The sequence below is a fragment of the Phascolarctos cinereus genome, unplaced genomic scaffold, assembly GCF_003287225.1.
Source record: "Phascolarctos cinereus isolate Bilbo 61053 unplaced genomic scaffold, phaCin_HiC Scaffold_7;HRSCAF=346, whole genome shotgun sequence".
In the NCBI taxonomy this organism is placed as follows: domain Eukaryota; kingdom Metazoa; phylum Chordata; class Mammalia; order Diprotodontia; family Phascolarctidae; genus Phascolarctos; species Phascolarctos cinereus.
This window is the reverse complement of record NW_027556180.1, coordinates 125,752,626-125,776,833: the sequence shown is the minus strand read 5'-3', so window position 1 is coordinate 125,776,833 and position 24,208 is coordinate 125,752,626.

The following is a 24,208-nucleotide window of genomic DNA, read 5'->3' as shown; positions in this document are numbered from 1 at the left end:
TTTCCTTCAGAGCCTCCCAAACACTGAGCTAGCTCTGGCAAAGCGTGGGTCAACCTTGTTATCCATGTGTATATCTCTGGAAAGTACACTACCAAGGTAAGTGAACTCATTCACAGCATTTATAACTTCTCCATTTTCTGTAACCAATGGTCCCCTGGGGGATGGGGTGGTGGTGGCTGATGGAGTGCCTGTGTTTTCTTGGTGTTAATTGTCAGGCCAAAATTAGCACAAGTAGGAGAGAACCGATCCATACTTTTGTTGTATCTCAGCTTCAGAAGCTGCATTGAGTGTACAATCATCTGCAAACAGAAAATCATGCACAAATACTCCCTCCATTTTGGTCTCAGCTTGTAGTCTTTTCAAGTTGAAGAATTTACCTTCATTGAGGAAGCTGAACTTGATACCATGTTCATCCTCATTGAAAGCATTTGACAACATAGCTAATGCTTAGGAGAGACTAGTACCTTTGGGGTGAAGGCTGCCAAGCCCTTTTCAGGGCTGCTTTCCATTTTTGGTGTCCGCCTGTTCCACCTAACTCTCACCTATGGCACCAAGAAGCTGTAGCATACGCAACAGCCACACCAGGATAAATTGTTTTGGCAGACTGGCTAAACCAGGTTGAGGGTAACCAAGGGGTTTCAAACCCATTGGTGAGTTGGGGGGGGATGTCTACTCCAAGCATGCAAAGACTTTCCCTGGTGAAAAGGGCGGATGAGAACAATTTGTTCCAATGGCCACGAAGGTAGTTGAAGCAGGCTCTGTGGAGTGCTTAGAGCTTGGTTAGACATCGAAGATGCCAAGATCATCCATCTGCATCTTGAGCCATTACCAGTTATCTTGATTCTGTCCTGCCTCTGCACTGTGATGGCTCTGTAGGAGAGAGTGAGGCCAGACACTATAGAGAGGTCAAGAAGGATGAGAATAGGAAAAAAAAGGCCATTGGATTTATGCAGCTAATAAAGAGATCATGGAGAAAGTGATCTTGGAGAAAGCAGGAAAAAGAGTAAGTAAAAGTAAGTTCAATAGTGAAGGCCAAGCTGAGTTCAGTTAATGTGATAAAATTGAACTGGGTCATTCTAGAACCCATAAGAACTCGTCCTGACATAACATTTTATTTTTCAAATCTCATTATAAAGAATATATCATAATTGACTTTCAATCCGTTTAATAGATAACCAAATAAAATGACAGAATCTTGAACTTAACCAAAGGTCATCCTATCTATCTTTTTCCTGAACAAAAATCCCTGATAAGTGGTTGTCTTGACTTTGCTTGAAGACTTCTAGTGAAAAGGATCACTATTTTTTCAAAGGCAGACCATTCCACTTTTGGATAGCTCCAATTAATAGACTTTTTCCTTGCATTGAACTGAAATCTATTTCTATGCAATTTCCAACCATTATTCCTGGATCTACCTTCTGGGACCAGGGAGAACAAATCTAATCCCTGTCCCACATAACAGTTTTTCAAATACTGAAAGATAGCTGTCATGTTCTCTACATATCTTGTCATCTCTACATTTCCTTGATGCGACCTTCAGTTTCTTCACAATGCTGGTTGCCTTCCTCTGTACCTCTTCTAGCTTATCAATATCTTTCTTAAAATAGTACATACCTCAGATGCCATCTAGTTGAATACTCTCTTTTTACATATGAGGAAATTGAGGCCTAGGAGGTTAAACAACTTGTTTTAAGTCACACAGGTAGTAATTTTCAGAGATAGTATTTGATCCCAAGAGTCCTTTGATTCCAGAAGCAGTGGTCTTTCTACCGTACCATGCTAATTAGGCTTGATCAAGGTAAAGTACAGCTGGACCATTCCTTAGTCCTGGGCACTATGTCTTTCTTACATTACAAGTTTTACAATTTTGTATACATGTATGTATGTATATACGTTTTGAGAGAGATTAACATCTATTGGGCTTGCAGTCCACAAACACAACCTACATCTTTTTCAGATGAATTCTATCCATATCTCTTCTACCCTTTAATTGTAAGATGATTATTTGAGAGTGAGACTTTACATTTTTTCCTGTCAAATCTCATTGCATTTCTTTGCCACAATGCTCTAATCTGTTGAGAACTTTTTTGGATCCTACTTCTGTTAACCCATATGGTAATTATCTCTCCCACTTTTGTATCATCTACATATTTGATAAACATGCCATCTGTGTTTTATCAAGATCATTGGTAAAACTTTTAACCACAGAACCAAGCACAGGCCCTTGGGTCTCTCCATTAGAGACCTTTCCCCGATTTAACATTCAGCCATCAATAGCTGCTCTTTGGGACTGGTCGATCAACTGTTTCTAAATCCACCTAAAAAAGTAGGATGAGAGACTTTGTATATGCTTTTCTAAAACCTAGGCAAACAATATATACAGAATTTTCCTCATCTACTAGTCTACGTACCTTTCTGCTCTCCTCCCTATCCCCCCCCCCAAAAAAAAAGGAATCTAGCTTAGTTTGGTATGTTCTTTTTCTTTTCCATCTTCTGCACATGTCCTTCAAAATTCTGAGTTGGCTGGTGAGTTCTCTGTGCAGCCACAATGGGCTATTTGGACAGTTCCTCCTTTTTCTTCCAGTGTCCTCTATGTTTGATTTATCAGATTTAATTACTGAGAGACCATCCTTACTAAGATGACTTTCCTTCTAGAATTTTTTCATCTTATTTTGCTTGTTCTTTTTCTTTTCTGTTTGAAATACATTCTTCCCACATCTAGGCTACAAATCAATATATCTGGTTTTCTCCACATCAGCTGTGAAATCTAAAATGGTGTGGTAATTTCTAGATTGACAGGTTTTTTTTAATGTACATTTTCATTTTATGATGAACTTAACAACTATCCGACCTGTGATTTCCTTGGTATAGAGAACTTTCAGGTAACAAAACTCTATCAATGCAAAACAGCATCCTTTCTGCACTTTAATCTTGAGAGAGTTCCTCAGAGTACTGAGTTTGACCAGTCATTCAGCCAGTACATCTCCCAAGCAGCGCTTGAATCCAATTTTTCCTGGATTCCAGGCCTACTATCCCACATCCATTATTCCACACTACCTCTGTGCATGACAGGTTCATTTAAAAAAATTATTAATGTCATTAGTTTTTGGCAGCAGAATCATATCCTCCCTCACCCTCCCCACTAAACATTCCCTTGTAACAACAGAATAACTGTCAAGCAAAAGTGACTGACAACACAACCTTATCAGAAAGAGAACGCAGCATTCCACACCAAGTACTTCCTAGTTTTTCTAGGAAGAAGTTAATGTGTTACATTATCTGTTCTTCTGGATCAAGAATTACTTATTGCAGTCAATTTGAGTTTGGATTGATTTTTAGTGTTGACAAGTTTGTTTTCGAGCCAAAGTGCCCATCCCTGAGGAGTTCTTCCAAGAGCATTACATTTTTGGGATTACATAAAGTTGTATTTGAATTTTAATGGAGTTTCACATCTCAGATGCTAACTTCTGGGATATATATGCATGTCTATGCATATCTATATATATATTTAATAGTGGCATCAGGCTCTGTGGATAGATGGTTGGGTTGGCCAGCTTCTTTGCTAGCTAAGGAACTGTCTCTAGAAGCTGGTTTACAATCAGGATACTATGGAGTTGTAGGCTTACTGGTCCTGCTGGATACTTTGTTTTTTTTCCTGTTGTTCAAAATTTCTTAAGTTTATTCACTGTCAAATCTTTGAGAATCAGCTTTTGGACTAATGGTTTAAGTAAGAGTGCTATGAAGAATAATTTTATTTTTATTTTTTTAAAAACACTTCCCAAGACCCAGTTGGGCATATTTCCTGACTCAAATTGATATATTGCCATTAGAATCACACACACACACACACACACACACACACACACACACACACAACCTAAAAGTGTCATATTAGAGATATTTTTGGCCATCATGATTATTTTTAAATAAAAGGATAGCGACCGCTAAGGCTTTTATTTCCCCAAAGAAATTTTAGTGAGATTCATGATTCTTAATAGATATAACCCGGTTTAAGTGAACTAAGCAACTAGGCTAGCTAGAGTAGCTAGAAAGCTGTCTGGGGGAAATAGGACTAAAGAGAGTTCCGGGTGACAAATGAGCTTATCAGCTGGAAGAGATTTGATTTACAATGAAAATCTCTGTTGTGCACTGAAGATATCTCATTTAGAGGCAAATGACCTCATTGCTGATGAATGATGAAGCAAAGAAGAAAAAAAAAAGAAGTTATTGGGCATGTTGAAGATTGACCCAAAATGATCAGATAAACCAGGTCTGTCAAAAGTTTGTCAGTATGACCCAGTTCTTTTATAGCAATTAATCTGGGATCCATGAACTTAAAAAATACTTTGATAATTGTATTTTACTGTAATTGGCTTTGTTTTATTTTATGCATTTAAAAACATAATTTTAGAAGGGATACATATGTTTCACCAGTCTGCCAAAATGGGTCATGACACAAAAAGGTTATGAACTCCTTATTTTCTAGTTCACAAGTATTCTTACTTTTTCTTTTTGAATAGCAAATGACCCTTCTTTCCTCAGGTTCTGTAGGCAAAAGGACTATAAAGCACTCCCCATCAGAACTTAGTTCCAAATCTTCAAATGCACTATTTCTTCCAGAAAGAATGAGTGTGGGTTTTTACAGTATAATTAAGGGCTTGGGGTCAGGAACTTGAAATGTATCCATTTGGTTATGGTTTTATGGTTAAAGAGTCATAAACCTATAGTAGTGCTTATTAAAAAGACTTTAAAAAAACATGTGATAGCCTCCTTGGTATATTTAAGGGCAACTAAATACATGTTTAAAGAAAGGATGCTGTCCTCCGTGGCAGTAATTAGGTATGCCAGTCCATAGAAAAGCTTCATTATCTTCATTCATTGTTGTGTATGCATTCTTCTCTTTCCTCAGTAAAAATGTCAATCTAATCCTCTTCTCTTTCCAAACACAACCTTGGAATCTTTTACTATCCTTTCAGAAACAATGGCTGAGAGGAAGAAGAAAGACACATTATTTACAGGTGGGTAGTGCTTATTTTTTATCTATATAAGGAGCAACATTCATACTTCGAGTTGTTTTACAGAGATGTGTGATTCCTCTGAGATCCCCTCCAAATTTTGTTTTGTTTTTGGAACAAATATACAGAATCAAGCAAAACAAGTTACTACATTCATCATGTTCAAAAAATATGCATCTCAAACTGCATTCTGGGTCTCTCACCTCTCTGTCAGGAGTGTAGCATGTTTTATCATGGGCTCTCTAGATTGGAGTTGGTCATTGTGCTTCCTAGAGTTTTTAAATTTTTCAAAGTTGTTTGTCTTTACAATGGTGTGGTCATTATATAAATTGTTCTCTTAATTCTACTGATTTCATTCTGCATCAGCTCATACAAGTCTTCCCAAGTTTCTCTAAAATCAATCCCTTCATCATTTCTTGTAGCACAATATTATTCCATTACATTTATATATCATAGCTTGTTCAGCGATTCCCCAGTTGATGGCAACTCCCTCAGGTTCTAATTCTTTGCTACCATGAAAAAAGTTGCTGTAAATATTTTTGTACATATGAGTCTGTCTTTGATAACTTTACCCCCATCAAATTAGTTGCTCAATCATACTGGATGAGTCACCCCTCAAATTCTGAGCTAGCTGAATTCTGAAAGAGAACAAAGCAAAATTGAATAAGCTTGGTAATCTTTGAGGTGCAAGCATTTAATATAAAGCTACTATGTGCCAGACTCCATGCTATGTACCAGGGACACAAGTACAAAAATCATGATAGCCTTTAAGGAGCTTATATCTTCCTGGGGGAGAGAGACAGACAACATGTGTTCAAAAAACAAATACAAAATGTTTACAGAAGAAATTCGATTTTATTTCATGGTAGAGAAGGCAGCTAGGTGGCACAATGGATAGAGTGCCAGGCCTGGAGTCAGGAAGATTCATCTTCCTGAGTTCATATCTAGCCTCAGACACTAGCTGCGTGATCCTGGGCAAGTCACTGAACCCTGTTTGCCTCAGTTTCCTCATCTGTATAATGAACTGGAGAAAGAAATGACAACCTCTCTGGTATCTTTGCCAAGAAAACCCCAAAAAGGTCACAAAGAATTGGACACAACTGAAATGACTAAAAAATAACAAACAACAGGCAGAAGCCCTGGCACTGTGGCTAGGAGAGGGGAGGGGCTGAGGGAAGGAGGAAAAGGGAGAGGAGGGAATCAAGAATGACTTCTTGGAGGAAGTGGCATTTTATTTGAAACTTGAATGGAAGTAAGGATTCCAAGTGGCAGAGGAGGGAAAATCTTTTAGGCTTGAAGGAAGATTATCTCCATCTCCATTCAAGGTTCAGCTCAAGTGCCGTCTCTTACAAGGAGTCTTTCCTGATTCCCCCCAATTATTAGTGATTGCCCAAATCTCAAAATTGCTTTGTAATTGTATATACAAATATATCAATCTGTCTTTACCTTATCTGGACAAAGGCAAGTAAGTTTGTCTGGAATATAGCATGCCTGGGAAGGAGGGAAGTGAAATGAGTCTGGAAAGGTAACTTGGCACCAGCTTATGAAGTGTTTTAAGAAGCAATCTTAGCAGTGGTGATAGTACACCCATTGCCAAATGTTCTGATTTAAACATAAAATGTATCACTTTCCCTTTCAGCTTTTCTATTTGTATGTGTTCATGTGTGTATGTTTGTGTGTATAAGTAAGCATATTCCATGTGCCTTAGATCCTGCATGTAAATATTTGGGATAATCAAGTCTTTGCTTACTATTTAGGCAGGTCCTAAGGGTTGATTAGGTATTTTAAAAGAATTTGGGGAGTTGAGGCATCACTCTATTTACTAGTGCCAGAAAGTAGTATCTAGTACTAAGTGCTAGGTAGTCAGTAATAATAGGAAAATGAGAAAAACCAACCCTTAGGCCCAAGTCAAGAATGATGAAGAAAGAGAAAATTTCTAGGCTTTCTGAAGCTTTTCTACAGCTTGAAGTTCCTTGGGCCACCGGGAAAGCTAAACCTCAGTAAAGAAAAATCTGTTAAGAAGTTGCAAACCACTCTTACTAATTAGAACTGTGTGAAACTGCTAATTTTCTCTTCATGACTATGCATGCACCAAGATGAGAACTACACAGGGCTCAGCAGTTTGGGTCAGATTGGATTTTGCTGAGACTTTTCAATAGTTTTGATTTTGATCTTCTCGGAATTTAGTTTCATCTGTTCCCACATGGCAAAACCCAAAACTATATGCTGCTGCCTTATAGATTTGGGGTTGTCACAAAACCAAAACAAAATAAGGACTCTCCAACTGTGAGGTTTTCATGGTTTATGTAAAAGAGATTAGCATGGCACCAACTAGTTGTGTGAAGGCATTTTGACACAACCAGTGTACCAAGATTGGAGAAAAGCCTTTCTCTCTTAGAAAAGTCCTGGCCTATAAGTGAAGAGAACAAAAGGATCCATTTTTGACCAGTAGCCTGATTACATTTCAGCTGCCAAAGCCAAATTTTGCAAAGGATGTGAAATTGGAATTCATCTCATTGGCCCAAGAAATGCTGTCTTGGAACCCCAAATTTATAAATAATCTTTTTGGAGCCAGGTATAGGTATAGAGGGAAAGATTTTGAGGTAACAAGGAAATTTTATTGTGCTTGATAACTGTACCTAACATATAACCAATTTGAAGTCAGTTTCTCTCGGTCCTCCACAGAATCTGGGTCATTTGAAAAATAGTAACAAATACAATGAAAGTGAAAAAATCCCTACTTTCAAGGAAAATATGTTTTACTGGAGAAAACAATAAATGCATATACAAGTATGCAACAGAATAAATATAAAGAGAATAAATACAAAGAAATACAAAGAAGCTAATACAAAGTAGTCTGGGAGGGAGGAAACTAGTGGTTGGGAAGGATAAGAAAAGGGGTCATATAGAAGATGAGTCTTGAAGATAGTGATTGTATGAGGCAGGGGTGAGGAAAGAGTGAATTCCAATTATGGGCTATGGTCAGTAGAAAGGCATAGAAATGGGAGATAGAATGCTCTGTGTAACAAACAGAGGAAAGGCCAGTTTGGGTCACATTGTGCAAGAGGCAGAATATTGTCAATGAGGCTGGAAAGATTAGATTGGGGTGGGGTTGTGAAGGGCTTTTAGTGCTAAACCGAAGAGCTTATATTTTATCCTAGTGGCACATGTGGGGTTTAGTGAGTAGGTGAGTGATACGATCAGTTTTGTGCTTAAGGAAAATCACTTTGGCAGTAGTTTTGTAGGTTGCAGGAGTGGAAAGAAGGTTGAGGCAAGAAGACTAATCAACTGACTCTTGTAATAATCTGAGTGGTGATGAGAACCTGAACTAAGATGTAGCTTTGTGTGTAAAGAGAAGGAATTAAATGTGAGAAATGTTGTGGAGGTAGAAAAAAGTAGGATTTGATAATTCATTAGATATGTGGGATGAGGGGAAAAGACTGAGGAGCTAAGGATAATGCTGAGACTATGAACATGGAAGACTGGAAGGAGTTTAATGCTTTCCTTGGCAATAGGGAGGTATAAAAGAGGGGAGAATTTCAGGGGGAAGATAATAAGTTTAGTTTTGGAAATACTGAGTTTGAAGTGTCTTTAAAACATGCAATTTGAAATCTCCAATAGGCAACTAACTGGTGATGCAAGACTGAAGCTCAGAAGAGAGGCTGACTAGATATCTAGATCTGTGAATCATCTACATAAAGATGATTATTAAAATCGTAGGTGTTGATGAGGATGTCAGGAGACAAAGGGTAGAGAGGGAAGAGAAGGCATCATGGCAAAGAACTTTGTGAAGCATCCACAGTTCAGGGGTATAATACAACTAACGAGTCAGCAAAGGAGATGGAGGAGTAGTCAGAAATGTAGGAGCTGAACAAAGAGAGAGTAGTGTCAGGAAAAAAGCAGATAGAAATAGAATCAAGGAGAAGGTGGTCAATAGTGTCATATACAACAGAAAAGTTAAGAAAGATAAGGAATAACAATCACCAGATTTGAAAATTAAGAGATTGTTGGTAACTTTAGAGAGAGAACAATTCCAGTTGAGTGCTGAAGTCATAAACTAGATTACAACAGGTTGAAGAGTAAGAGGAGAGAATGTGAAAGCCCTGAGTGTAGATTGCTTTTTCAAGAAATTTGGCTGAGAAATATAGATTGATGGCTTGAGGGGATGACAGTCTAGTGAATGTTTTAAAGGATGAGGAGAATGAGTTTTTAATTTTTTTTTGAATTTTGAACTTAAACACACAAAAAGAAATACAGAGAAATACAAATAAGCTAAATACAAGGTAGTTCGGGAGGGAAGGAGCTAGCAATTGGGGAGGATAAGAAAAAGCTTCATGTAGAAGATAGTACTTAAGCTGAGACTCAAAGACAGTGAGACTATGAAGCAGAGATGAGAAGGGAGTGGATTCCAAGGATGGGGTATGGTCAGCACAAAGTGCATGCTCTATATGCAGCAAGAAGCAAAAAAGAAAATTGTATATGAAATTGAGACTCTTCATTTCACACTGCTTGTTTGAAAAAAAGTTGATAATAAAGTTGTCACTTTACTTTCAAAATTGTCTTGTTGGTGTTTCCTTTTGAGCTTCCTTCTGTTTTCTTTTGTGCATTTTAAAATATTTCATTTGCATTTGAAATTGAGGGAATGTCCCTCAATTGGGGAATGGCTGAACAAGTTGTAATATGTGAATGTGATGGAATGCTATTGTTCTATAAGAAATGATGAGGAGGCGGACTTCAGAAAAATCTGAAAAGACTTGCATGGAGGAGTAACAGCCACATTATGTGATGACTAACATTGATAGACTTAGCCCTTGTCAGCAATGCAAGGATCTAAGACATCTCCAAAAGTCTCATGATGGAAAATGCTATCCACAGCCAAAGAAAGAATTGTGGAGTTTGAATGCAGATCAAAGCATACTATTTGCTATTTTTTTTCTGTTTTGTTTTCTCTTTCTTGTGATTCCTCCTATTAGTTCTAATTCTTCCTTACAACATCACTAAAGTGAAAATACGTTTAATAGGAATGTATATGTATAGCCTATATCAGATTGCACGCCATGTTAGGGAGGGAGGTAGGGAGGAAGGGGGAGAAAAATTTAAAACTAAAAAGCTTATGAAAGTGATTGTTGATACATCAAAATAAATTAATTAAATTAATAAAAATTTGTCCTCTTTTTTCTTGCCATCATTATTACTAAGACACTTTCTTCCTTTCATTAACAGCCAGGGAGTGTGGATGGTGTATTTCCCAGGGTAAATGATGGGAGCAGAGAGGAGAAGTCTATACAATAAGTATAGTCAAATCACATAAATCCACACAGTAACCGTTTCATAAATGTCCATTTTTCAAAAACATATGTCTATAACTTGAATTCATCATCTCCTTGTCAAGAGACAGGCAATGTGCTTCATCATAAGACCATTGGAAACATGGTTTGTTAGTGCTCTAATCAGTATACTGAAGTCTTTTAAAGTTGCTTTATCTTTACAATATTACTCTTGTGTATTTTTTTTTCTCCTGGTTCTACTCAATTTACTATGAATCAGTTCACATGAAGCAAGATTCTCTGCAATTGTTCTTTCATCATTTCTTTTGGTAAAATAAAACTGCATTATATTTATACACTTGATTTGTTTAGCCTTCCCTCAGTAGATAAGCACCCCCTTAGACTTTTTAGTTCTTTTCTTTTATTGTTCATTCCCCCCCCCCTTTCAATCTCTACTTCAGGATCAGGAAATTTGTTTTGCTTGTAACTATTTCCTCACTAGTGTTATCCTCTCTCTTAACTCTCCCACCTTCTCAATTCCTGATTGTCTCTCTGTTGAGTTTGATGCAATCCTACACTAAGCATGTGTGTGAAATCCTTCTTTGTCCATTTCGTTATCCTCCCCTTCCTCATGTTTGCATATTCTTCATGTACTCCAATGATAAGAAATAGCAAGTTCTATTCCCTTTCTTCCTTCTTCCTACACTAGAGTATTCTTTTTATCTTCTATTCTTTCAGACCTTCAAAACAGAACCTCAAGTCCTCTGTCTTTCTTTTTTCTTTCTTTTTTTTTAACTCCCCCATTACCTTTTGAAGATATTTAGGTTCTGAAAGGAGTACACCCTGTTATAATATTAGCACTACATCACTACACAATCCCTTCTAACTGATGAAATAAATTCAACTTATCTTCATCTGTATTTGTATTTCAAAGCTCCTACTCAGCCATGGTCTGCTTATCATAAATACTTAAAAGTTCTGAATTCTCTTAAATCTCCATTCTTTCCCATATTAGGTTATACTCAACTATTTGGGTTAATTTATTCTTGGTTATAAGAATATCTTTTGCCTTTTGGAATATGGTGTTCTAAGATCTCTCATTTAAAATGAGAAGCTACCAGGTCTTGTGTGATCCTTACTGTGACTTTTTTGTCCTTGAATTGCTTTCTTTTGGGTGTTTGCAGTATTTTTTCTTTGATATGGGACCTCTGAATTTTTGCTGTTCCAGAAACTTCATTTTAGAAGGTAATAGGTAAATTTTTTTATCTTCATTTTGCCCTCTGGATATAACAGCTGGGTGGTTTTCATTTATGATTTCTCATAAATTTATAGCATTCATGAATCATGTATTTCAGGGAGTCCAATGATTCTTAAATCATCTCTCCTTGACATGTTTTCTAGGTGAGTTTTTTATACTGAATACATTCATTTTTCTTTGATTTTTCAATTTTATGTTCTAACATTTCTTGCTTCCTCATGGAGTCATTGATTTCTGTTTGATCTATTCTAGTTTTCAGTGTAAAATTTACAGCTTTCTCTCTTAAGCTAGTTATTCTTCCAGTTCTTTCCTGGAGATCTTTTATTTCATTTAAAAAAAAAGTTTGCTTCACTTCTCATAAGTATTAATGTAGTCCTTTTGAAACTCTTTTGAATTCATCCAGTTGTTAAGGAATTGCTTTCTCCTTTCAGGCTGTTTTTTTGGGGGTATTGCCAGATTTACAATTTTTAAAAACACTGGTTGGCATCTTGTTTGTTTTGCTTATCTTTCAAGCTTTTATTCCTAAATTGTGACTTTGTGCCTCGGCCAGACCCTTCCCCTTGCTGTGAATTTGGATGGGAATGATTGGCCCTGTGTGGTTATCCAATGGGTGTGGTAGGAAGAATATCTCTTAAAATCTGCAGCTTTGCAGGTTAAGCTACTAAAGTGAATTAAAACCATCCACAAGACTTAATTAGCTCGGTCCATTGACTTCATTTCCTAGTCACCTGAATAAAGAAGCCAGAAGGAACTCCAGCAGAAGCCCCTTTCCTGCTTGGCAGACCACCGTGGGCACCTCAGAGGCAAGGAAATTCTGTTCAGCTGAATCAATAGAAGTGTCCTCACTGTATATACTTGTTGAATATTCTTTTCTTCTATGGCTAAGTAAATCCCCTTTTGTAAACTGCTAAATAACTGAAGTGTCTCATTTTATTTCATTACCAGATTTGTATTAGGGCTCTAGCCTGACTCAGACAAGCCCACAAGAATAGGTTTCTTTATGTCTTTCTTTTCTTCCTCATTAGGATTATTCATGATTACATCATCAGAATTCCAATTTTTAAGTTCCCCATTTTCTCTTTAACTAGTGAGGTACAGTGGGAAAAAAAAACAGACTGGATTTGTAGTCAGAGGACTTAGGTTGGTGTCCCTCTTTGCCACTTACCAACTGTGTGAACTTGGATGAGTCATTTGAATTTTTAGCCTGAGTTTCCTCACCTATGTAAAATTCTGAGTTCTGATTAGATAATCTTTAAAGTCCCTTGCAGTTCTAAATCTTTGATTATATGAATTTTTTCCTTTGAAAGTTTCTGTACGTAGGGTCTCACATATCGTTTTCCTGAAACTGTTAAAAATCTGTTTTCCTAAAGCCTAGGGACATGTCTGACTTGATGGTGTAATAATTCCAAAGGTTGATAAAAGTGTAAATGTACAACAGTTGGGTGACTGAAGTGTCAGCAATGTCAATGGAATTTTTAAAGGTTTAGGATGTGCAAGGCTTGGGTGTTAGATGGTCTTCAAAATAAATTTGCTTATTTTCTATTGAATTTCAACTGTTTTATTTTCTCCCTACTGAATTCTGTATGCATGTATTTAGGTATATGTACATACACATATGTATATTACAAAGATACCTGATTTAAAGTCATTGGGAGATATCTCAGCAAAGATCAGCAAAGATGAAACAGACAGTCTTTAACTGAGTGGTGAGAGGAAGCACTTAACAGTAGATATTTTTCCCTTGTGGTAAAATATAATGCCTACGTGAGATATGAAAATCAGGACCTGAATCAATATCACTATAGTCAAATTTTAGAGGGTCAACTTAAAGAAAAGGCAAAGTAGATTTTAGCCAGTCTAATAATAACTTTCAGAGCAAAGGTCCCATTATTTAGCACAGAAAATAATTTTTTTTTTATCTTTCAGGTCTCAGAAAATAATCTTTCCTTTATGGACTTAGACCAATAGTTTATATAAAATAAAAATGTTCTAATAAAAAATATGCAGCATGGGTTTTTACCTCAGGTTAAATCTTTCAGGCAATCATATTATGACTTCATTCTACAAAGTGTTTTAATATACTTGAAAGTTAATATAGTAGCCCAGGCAGCCATTTCAACCTTTATACTAATTACTATCCTTGGCTGGCTATCCCTGAAAATCTATTTCATAAAGATAAGTGATAATGTTAATGTTGACCATAGCAAATTTTTAGCCCTGTGCACATGTAGATATCACTACCCAAAGCCAAGAACAATTATGAGACATGAAATTTTTAAGATGTTAATTTAGATGTAGAACCAAGAATAACATAAGGTTTGGGGGTGAGAGTGGGAAGATAAAGAATCAGGGTTTTTTTTTCCTTAATGAATATTGATCATTTGAACTAGTTATACTTGATCGTTTTCAGTTATTAATGCTTGCTCTCTATTTTACTTATTTTTATTATTTTGTATATTTACTTATCTATGTATATGTTGTACCTAAACCACTTTCCTCCCCCATTGTCCCCAATAAAATGTAAGCTCCTGGGCCTCAGGGATTCTTTCATTTCTGTCTTTATACATAGCACAGTGCCTGGCATGTAGTGCATACTTGATAAATCCTTGGTGAATGAATTTTTGTGAGTTTAGTCAGATAGCCACTGGGAATGACATTTTTAGATCAAATTAACTGCTTAGTTGACTTAGCTGACTTAGCTCTACAAGGTCAGAGATTTCATCTTAATTATATTTTTATCTTCTCTGGCACCTAGGTTAGTGTATTACAAATAGTAAGTGCTAATAAATAATTTGTGAATTGCTAAATAGTGAATGAATGAAACTACTTATCATTGTTACATTGTGGGATTATAACATAAAAAAAAAAGAATGCTATTGTACAATGACCTGGTCATCTTTAAAAGATTTACTTTAATTTTTTTCATTGTGAACTTAATAAATATGAACATTTAAAAATACAAGAAGGAACAGGAAGAGGATTTTATATGAAACCATGTATCCATTACATAGTTGTTGTTTTTTGTAAATATATGTTAAATTCACCACAATATGTTAAATACCCATACTGTTCTGCTTTGTTTGCTTTGTACTTCTGTTTTCTTCTGTGTATTTTTTAAACTTTTTGTTGACCTTGGTTTCTTTGAGACATATCATACTTTCAAAACTTAATATTTGATTATGAAAAATCTTTAATATTTACATCATGCAGAGGGCTGATCAGAGGAGCATGATTTTATGCTGCATCTACTTAAAAAAGAGAGGGGGAAACAAGTGAGTCATCTTTTTCATAGAGATTCTGAGAGAACTAAGTATGGACCAGAGAACTGCAGCAGGGTTTAGAGGAGATCAGGATTAAGAGTGGAGGGGTGGAAGGGGAAGACTCTGCTTCTCACCAGTCTCCTCACTGAGAGTTGCTGTTGAAAGAATAATGCAGCAGCAAAGCCTCTTAGCCGTTTGTCCCTAGAGAGAAAGAAGTCACATGCCCAGTCTTCTGGAAAGAGGAAGGATGAATTTCCTTTGAGTTGAGTTCTTGTCAACTTTGGAGCCAGTCTCCTCAACAGAGGAGGGGAGGTCCAAGATAACAACAATCTTTCAGAAAAAAAAAAAGAGGACTATGTTTCACCCTAGGCCCTGAAGATGTAGGAGCATCGAAGTATTGAGTTACTTATGGCAGACTGAAAACCTGGACTCTGTCCTCTGTTAGTTACTAAGATGAGTTTTTCAGACATTGAAGGTTCGAAGGGAAAGGAAATTAAATATTTAATAATCTCAGATTTTTTTTTTCCTGCAAAGTGTAGTCCAGAATTCTGTATGGGGTCCTGGGTGAAGGAGAGACTTGCTGAAATTCTGAGAGGTTGCTTGCCTAGTAATTGCAATTTTGTTTGATTCTGGGAGTTGCCCAGAACCTTGAAGACAGAAGCATAGGAGTGGAGGTTTGTATGGTTAACTGCAATATTTCTGCTGTTGTTCGTCCTTCAATTTTGAAGACAACTGGCTACATCATGGGTGATATCTTGACTTGCACATGAATTGGATTTAAGTGAGCCAGAGTTGTGCAAAGTCATCAGCCTCCCTCTCTCTTCCAGAGTCATTAAAGTCCAGTAGCAGGATAAAAGTCAAGACAACTGTTGATAGCCCGTGATGTAGTGGATGACCGTAGTGCCTTTGATGTCTGATCAAGCTCTAGTACTCCACAGTACTGCTTCAGCTGCCTTTGTGGCCATTGGAACAAATTGTTCTCATCTGCCCATTCTGGCAGTGGAAGTCTTCACATGCTTGGAGTGGACATCTCCCTAGCTCCCTGAAGAGTTTGAGGCCTGTCGACCTCAATCTGGTTTAGGCCATCAGCTGAGACAGTAACTACAGTAAGGGAATACTCAATGGAACATCTAGGGGTTGCCTCTGTAGTAACCCCCAGTTCATTTCCCTTCTGAAAAGAGTCCAAACCTTTAATGCGGAAGGCCTGTAAAGGTCCCTGGGGTGAAGGTGGAATTCATTCAAAAGGGGTTATTATGTTGACTACTTATGAGTTATTGTTAATCCTTTATGTTTGTTTGCTATATCATCTAATTATGAAATAAAGGCTCTCCTGTATGCAATATGACTTACTATTCTTTGTGCTTACATGGATAGATTTTGGCTGACTGCAAAACTTATGATAAGTAATAAGTTTTGTTTCTCTGGAGTTAGTTGTAACTTTTTAGCTATGCTAAACCAACACAATAAAAAATAATGTGTAGGTGAATTTTGGATAGAAAATTTCCCAGCTTTTCTCTGTGACAAAAGAACAAACAACTCTAGCCTTTCCTCCCCCAATTATATAAAATTCCATTTGTTTCCATTTGAGTTATCATAGGAGGAAAAAGAAAGATAAGAAGGGAGAGGAGTAGAAGAAAGGTGGAAGGAGAGGAGGAAAATGAGGAGTGTAGTGTTCCGTAGTGAAGATTTCAGACATTCTGACCCTTTCTAGGCACCATGTTCTTCTTAACCAATAACAGTAAGTTAGAAAGAAACATAAACTATGAAGGCCATTCACATGGGAAAAAAGAACTCATAGAGACACATTTGTCACTTTTAGAAAATATTTGTTCTTTACCATCCCCAAATCTGAATATATATACACATATATGTAGGTGTGCATATGTGCATGCACACATATATGTATGCATACATATATATGCATATATAACAAGAGCATCAAGCTAATTCCAAATGCTATGGCAATTTTGAATTAAAGCAGGGTACAAACAACTATAGGTTGTTATTAATGAAAATTTTCATCTTGGATTGCCCTGTTCTAAACTTGGGACATATCTTACTAGAGTAAATAGCCCAGAGAATTATTAATTATAATGTTAATTAACCCACAGATATGTATCATATTCTCTTATTCATTGAGTTTTTGATGTAGTAGATAAATCACTGAAATTGGAATTAGAAAAGCAGGGAAGGGAACATGGGGAAGTAAGCATTTATTAAGGGCCTACTGTGTATCAGGTGCTGTGCTATAACTACTTTACAAATAGTTTCTCATTTTATCTTAAAAACAACCCTGGGATGTAGATGCTGTTAGGACCTTTATTTTACAGTTGAGGAGACAGAAGTTAAGTGACTTATCCAGGGCCACACAGCTAGTAAATATCTGAAGTCTGATTTGAACTTGGGTTTTCCTGATTCCAGGCCCGGTGCTCTATTCATTGTAGCCCCTACCTGCCTAGAAGTCCTAGAAGACTTGGACTCTGCTGCTCACTATCTGTATGACGTTGGGTAAACCATTTCACTTCTAGAGCCCTCAGTTACCTTATTTGTAAAACAATAATAATATCTACTCCACCTATTGGCTTAAGTCTCAACTAAAATACCATCTTTTGCAGGAAGCCTTTTCCCAACCCCTCTTAATTCTAATGCCTTTTTTTCTGCTAATTGTTTCCTACCTTGTGTAATTCTTTGCTCTGTGTGTGTGTATTTGTTTACATGTTGTCTCTCCTATCTATTGTGAGATCCTTGATAACAGAGACTGTCTTTTGCCTCTTTTTGTATTCCTACCTCTTAGCCCAGTGCCCAAAACACAGTAGATGCTTAATAAATGTATTGATTGATTGATCTGACATTTAATACTTTGTGGTTTACAAAGCACTTTACATGTTTTATCTCATTTGGTCCTCACAACAACCCTGTGAGATAGGTAGTATTATTATCCCATTTTACAAATGAGGAAAATGAGGCTTATAAAGGTTAAATGTCTTGCCTATGGTCACATAGCTTGTAAGAATCTGAGGCAAGATTTGAATTTAGGTCTTCCTGTGTTCAGAGTCATTGTTCTACCCACTGTACTGTCAGAAAACAAGGAGGATGTTAAGATGATGGTTAAGCCTCTTCAAACTTAGGTAATAAATAGCCAAACCAGGACTTGAACTTAGGTTTTCTAATGCCAAATCCAGTGCTCTTTCCACACAGACTCTTGGGCTAATATCTCACAGCAGCATTGTGAGAAAAGTGTATTACAAACTTGGAGGCACTTTGAATGTGAGTTAGTATTATTTTTAGGTTCTGTGAATGCTATATTAACAACACCAATGACAGTAATAATGCTAATGGTAAAATGGCTACTTTGTACCAATCAATGTCTCAGTCGTACTAACTCAATCTTACCTAAAAATATTTGGGATGTGAGAGGGCTCTATTTCCCAATATTTAAATAGACAAAGGATTATTATCAGGAAGTTTTCAGAGGAAAGATCTAAGCTATCAACATTCATATAAAAGTGCTTCAAATCACTAATAATTAGATAAATATGAATTGAAACAATTCTGAAATTCTACATTGAGCAGATTGGAAAAAAATTTAGAAAAAGGAAAACAGTCATTGTTTGAGGGTCTATGGGAAAACAGGCATACTAATGTAGTATTGATGGAGCTATGAATTGGTCCAGTTACTCTGCAAAGCAATAATAATAGCTGGCATTTATATAGCATCTCCTATGTTCCAGGGACTGTGCTAAGTGCTTTACAATTGATATTTCATTAAATACTCACAACAACCCTGGGAAGCAGGTGTTATTATTATCCTCATTTTACGGTTGAGGTAACGGAGGCAAACAGAGGTGCAGTGCTTTTCCCAAAGTCAGAAATCTAGTGTCTGGATTTGCACTCAGTTTTTCTTGATACCAGGTCTAGTATTCTATCCTAGCTGCCTCAATTTGCAACCATATCCAAAAAAAAAGTTGCTAAAATTTCCACACCGTATGATATAATAATACCACTGCTAGGCTTATAACTCAGAGTTTTTCTGAAAGATATGCAACCATATTATAAAAATATTTATAGCATCTATCTTTGCCATTATGAAGAACTAGAAGCTAAGGGGGTGTCCATTAATTGAGGAATGGCTGAAGAAATTGTGGTGCATGCATAATGGAATATTTACTGTGCTGTGAGACATGATGAAATAAATGATTTCAAAGAAATCTGGGAAGACTTGTATGAACTGATGCAGAATGAAATGAGCAGATCCAAGACAGCAATTTTTAGAAGGAGAAGGAGGAGGAGGAGAAGAAGAAGTAGAAGGAGGAGAAGGGGAAGGGGAAGAGGGAGAAGGAGGAGGAGAAGGAGGAAAAGGAGGTGAACAAGAACAAGAAGAACAAGATCAAGAAGTAGAAAAAGAGGAGGAAGAGGAGAAAGAAATGAAAGGGAAAGGCAGGGAAGGGAAGGGAAGGGAAGGGAAGGGAAGGGAAGGGAAGGGAAGGGAAGGGAAGGGAAGGGAAGGGAAGGGAAGGGAAGGGAAGGGAAGGGAAGGGAAGGGAAGGGAAGGGAAGGGAAGGGAAGGGAAAGGAAGGGAAAATATTTTAGAGGACAGATACTTATGGGTTGTTTGCTTTTTACGTGGGTTGTAGAGTATCAGTTCCAGTACTCTATTTGGGTGAATAACTAATTGTTTCTGATGCTGTTGATCCCATAACTACCATGGAGAGCTTTTGTAGGTATTAAAGAGAAAACAAAATCTATTAGCTAGAAAATAGGAGGAAGTTGCAGCTAAATGGAAATGTGGTTTGTGGATTCTCCACGGAAAGATAAATAAAAGAGTTGGCTAGGGAAGTTTTGTCATGTGCCTCAAAGCAACTACAAACACTATTTCATAATGGTTGTTCATCCTAATATTGCAGTGGTCATGATAATTATTCGCAACAAGACTGCCATGATAATTATTGCAGCTTTTGAACCAATACCTGTTGCAGAGAATGAAGTGACATATGAATAACTTGATAAAAGCCCTGATTTAAATCATCATCTACTTTGATACTTAGTAGTTTCTATGCAAAGGTAGGACGAGATGAGATTGGCAAATGATGTGTTAGAATATGCAGTTCAGAAGTAAGGAATGAAAAAGGAGAGAGACTTACAGACTACATAGATGCTTTCTGCCTATGTATCATGAATTCTTTACATTGAAGAAAGAATTAGAAGGTTCTTCACATGGTAAGCAACAGATAACATCAAAGAAAAGTGACAGGGACCATATTTTAACAGGTAGGTAAAAAATTGTTACTCATATGGAGATGTATTGTTATGAGCCTGATTCAGCTTTATCACCTAATGGCATAGGTTTAATACTGAAGCAAAATGAGAGACTCAGATCATTCAGTAGTTAACAAGAGGAAATTTACTTATCCATAGCAGGAAAAGGAGATCCAACAAGTAAGGGCAGAGGTGTGCTGGTAAATGTTTAACAACCAGCTTTCTGAAAAAGCAGGGTACGCTTTTAAGTTGAATCTGCATTATTTATATTTTTCCGTCACTTTATTAAGTTTAGAGTAGACAATCAACAAAACAGTAAATCAAGCCTTGATTTGTAGATTTTACTTTAGGTGTAAATACTCACACTGAAATTTTAACAATCAGGTTTGTGAGCTGGTTAAAACATCCCCCCAGAAAACTGGGACACTAATGAATTGTTGGTGGAGCTGTGAACTGAGCCAACCATTCTGGAAAGCAACATGTGTACACATTAGTCATGTTGTGAAAGAAGAAACAGAAGAAATGGAAAAAACCAAAGAAAATGAAAATAGTATGCTTTGATCTGCATTCAGACTCTTTCAGTTCTTTCTCTTGATGTGCCTAGCATTTTCCATCATGAATCTTTCAAAATTGTCTTGGATCATTGTATTGCTGAGAAAAGCTAAGTCAATCATAGTTGATTATCATAAAGTGTTGCTGTTACTACAATGTTCTTCTGATTCTGCTCACTTCAGTTAGCATCAGTTCATGTAAGTCTTGCCAGGTTTTTCTGAAATCTGCCTGCTCATCATTTCTTATAGCACAATAGTATTCCATTACATTTATGTACCACAACTTGTTCAGCCATTCCCCAATTGATGGGCATCCCCTCAGTTTCCAATTTTTTAAAAATTATTTATTTTTAGTTTTTTAACATTCATTTTTATAAGATTTTGAGTTCTAAAATTTTCCCTGTCCCTCCCTTCCCCATTCCCAAGCGGCATGCAATCTGATATAGGCTATACATGTATAATCATATTAAACATATTTTCATTAGTCATATTATGAAAGAATAATCAAAAGAATCAAAAGAATCAAAAAGAATCAAAAAAAGAAAAAAAAACACGAGAAAGAAAAAACAAACAAAAAAGAAAATAGTGTGCCTCGATCTGCATCCTGACTCCATGATTCTTTCTCTGGATGTGGATAGCATTTTCCATCATGAATCTTTTGGAATTGTCTTAGATCATTGCATTGCTGAGAAGAGTTAAGACTGTTAAAATTGGTCATCACACAATGTTTTTGGTTTTGGTTTTTTTGGCTAGGCAATGGGGTTAAGTGACTTGCCCAGGGTCACACAGCTATTAAGTGTCAAGTGACTGAGATTAAATTTGAACTCAGGTCCTCCTGACTCCAGGGCCAGTGCTCTATCCACTGTGTCCACCTAGCTGCCCTGATCATCGCACAACATTCCTGTTACTGTGTACAATGTTCTCCAGGTTCTACTCATTTCACTCAGCATCAGTGCATGTAAGACTTTCCAGGTTTATCTGAAATCACCCTGCTTATCATTTCTTACAGCATAACAATATTCCATTACAATCATATACAACAACTTGTTCAGTCATTCACCAATTGATGGGCATCCCCTCAGTTTCCAATTCTTTGCCACCACAAAAAGAGCTGCTATAAATATTTTTGTACATATGGGACCTTTTCTTTTTAGTTTGATCTCTTTGGCATACAGAACTAGGAGCAGCAATGCTAGGTCAAAGAGTATACACAGTTTTATAGCCCTTTGGGCATAGTTCCAAATTGCTATCCAGAATGGTTGGATCAGTTCATAATTCCACCAACAATGCATCAATATCCCAATTTTCCCACATTCCCTCTAACATTTATCATTTGCTTATGGTATCAACCTTTATGTCTAAATCATGTACTCATTTTGACGTTATCTCAGTATATAGTATGAAATCTTGACCTATATCTAATTTCTGCCAAACTGCTTTCCAGTTTTCCCAGCAAATTTTGCCAAACAGTGAGTTCTTTTCCCAAAATCTTGGATATTTCTATTTTTCAAAAATTAGATTATTATGGTCATTTACTGCTGTGCATTATGTACCTAATCTATTTCACTGATCTACCGCTCTATTTGTTAACCAGTACCTGATCATTTTGATGATCACCACTTTGAAATACAATTTGAAATCCAGTACTGCTAGGTCACCTTGCTTCACATTTTTAGTTTCATGGCACAGTGAATTTTCAAAATGCATTATAATTTAATTAATCAATTGGACATAATTTATAGGCTTCTTACTTGGAGGAGTATATTTCAGAATAAGTATTGTATAGAACAATATTTTTTAAAAATAATTTGCGGATTGAAGTCCAAAGTTTTGAGGAACATTTTCAGGAATTCTGAATGAAATTTTGATCATTCCAGGAAGTTGGGGTGAACATGTACCAAAAATCAGTCTAATATTCCTATTTAGCTACTGAAGATAAATTGTGTGTGTTGCAGAAACCACCAAATTTTGGTGCCGAAAATAACCACTTGAAACTTTATTTAATTATGGAATTGGTAAAGGTGTGGTGTAGTCTTTGGCTATGTTATACTCATATAGTAAGATATTAAAACTATCACTACACACAACAATAAAAGAAATTGTAGGAATGAAATAGAGCAGATAAGTGACATAGTGGATAAAGTGCTGGATCTGAAGTCAGGAAGACCTGAGTTCAAATCTGGCCTCAGATACTTACTAGCTCTGTGACCCCGGGCAAGTCATTTAATGATGTTTGCCTTAGTTTCCTCATCTGTAAAATGATCTGGTGAAGGAAATGGCAAACCATTTCAGTATCTTTGCCAAGAAAATCTCAGATGAGGTCACGAAGAGTTAGACGCAAACTCATAACAATAATAGGGCACAGAATATTACAGAAGTTGGCGAGAAGCATCATCTCACATTTTAATGTGACCCACAGGTGAGAAACAGTTAGTATTTATGGTAAGAAGGGTAGATGAATTAATTTACACCTAAATATCCTAGGGCCTTTGTCCATTACAAGGATGAGTAGGACTTAGGTGATGTACTAAAAAGAATTACTGATTAAGTACATTGTGCCAAGTACTTGGCTAAGCTCTAGGGAAACAGATTTTAAAGAATCAAATACAGTCCCTTCTCTAAAGTAGCTTACATTCTAATGTAGGGAGACAAAAAACATAGAAGAATAGTGACCAGGGAAGTGCATGATGGTCTAGAAAATTACATGGATGGTGAATAGGAACAAAGGAAGATGGATATCTTCCATTAAAGAACAGTGGCACAGTTGATTTGATTCCAGAACTGAAAAGAAGGAAAGGTACGCATTCAAGGCAGTTGGCAACTCTGGTGAGAAGATGGTTGAGGAACATTGTTTAGCATTGTACTTGGCACTTAGCAGGTGCTTAATAAATACTTATTGACTGTCAGGGAATAAAATGGAACATTAAGGAAGCCTGCCTGAAAGAGTGGGTTGGGTGGCAGGAGTCACCAATCAGAACAATGAAGCCCTAGAGAAAAAGATGAAAGAGTTAAAACCTTCAGGCCTGATCTCTGATCTGGGCAGCAAGATAACTGACAATTCTGTAAAGAAGATGATAGGGAAGTATGGAAAGAGTGCAACTGAATTGAAAATATCCAGACCAGAAAAATATTTCTTAATCATCATTGACTGTCTATTGATTTGAAACAGTTTTCAGGACCACAAAAATCCAATATTTCTTTGTTAGACTAAAGTGGCTACTCAAGAAACAGTAAATGTTATGGTCATTTGTGTTAATTAAAAAAAGAAATTAGTATATTAAAAAACACCAAAAGATTTGTAGTGTGCCTTTAGTCTTTAAGATAAACTGCTTGGCGGTACTGTTTAACTACATCTGTCCCCAGAAATTGCTTCATGTGTTCACCTCTTTTTATTGCATCATTTTAAGGCAGTGACGCTTTTCTTCTATCTCAAGTGCAGTTCAATCTGCAAAAGTACATTTCCCATTTTGTTGAGGCCAATGACATGTTGCAAGATCAGGGTGGCACTTAGAGAACATGATTAATCAACAACTTCCTCTGTTCAGCATGTTTGCCGAGGAAGGTCTGAAAGCCATTACTGAGCAATTTCTTGCTGCAAGGT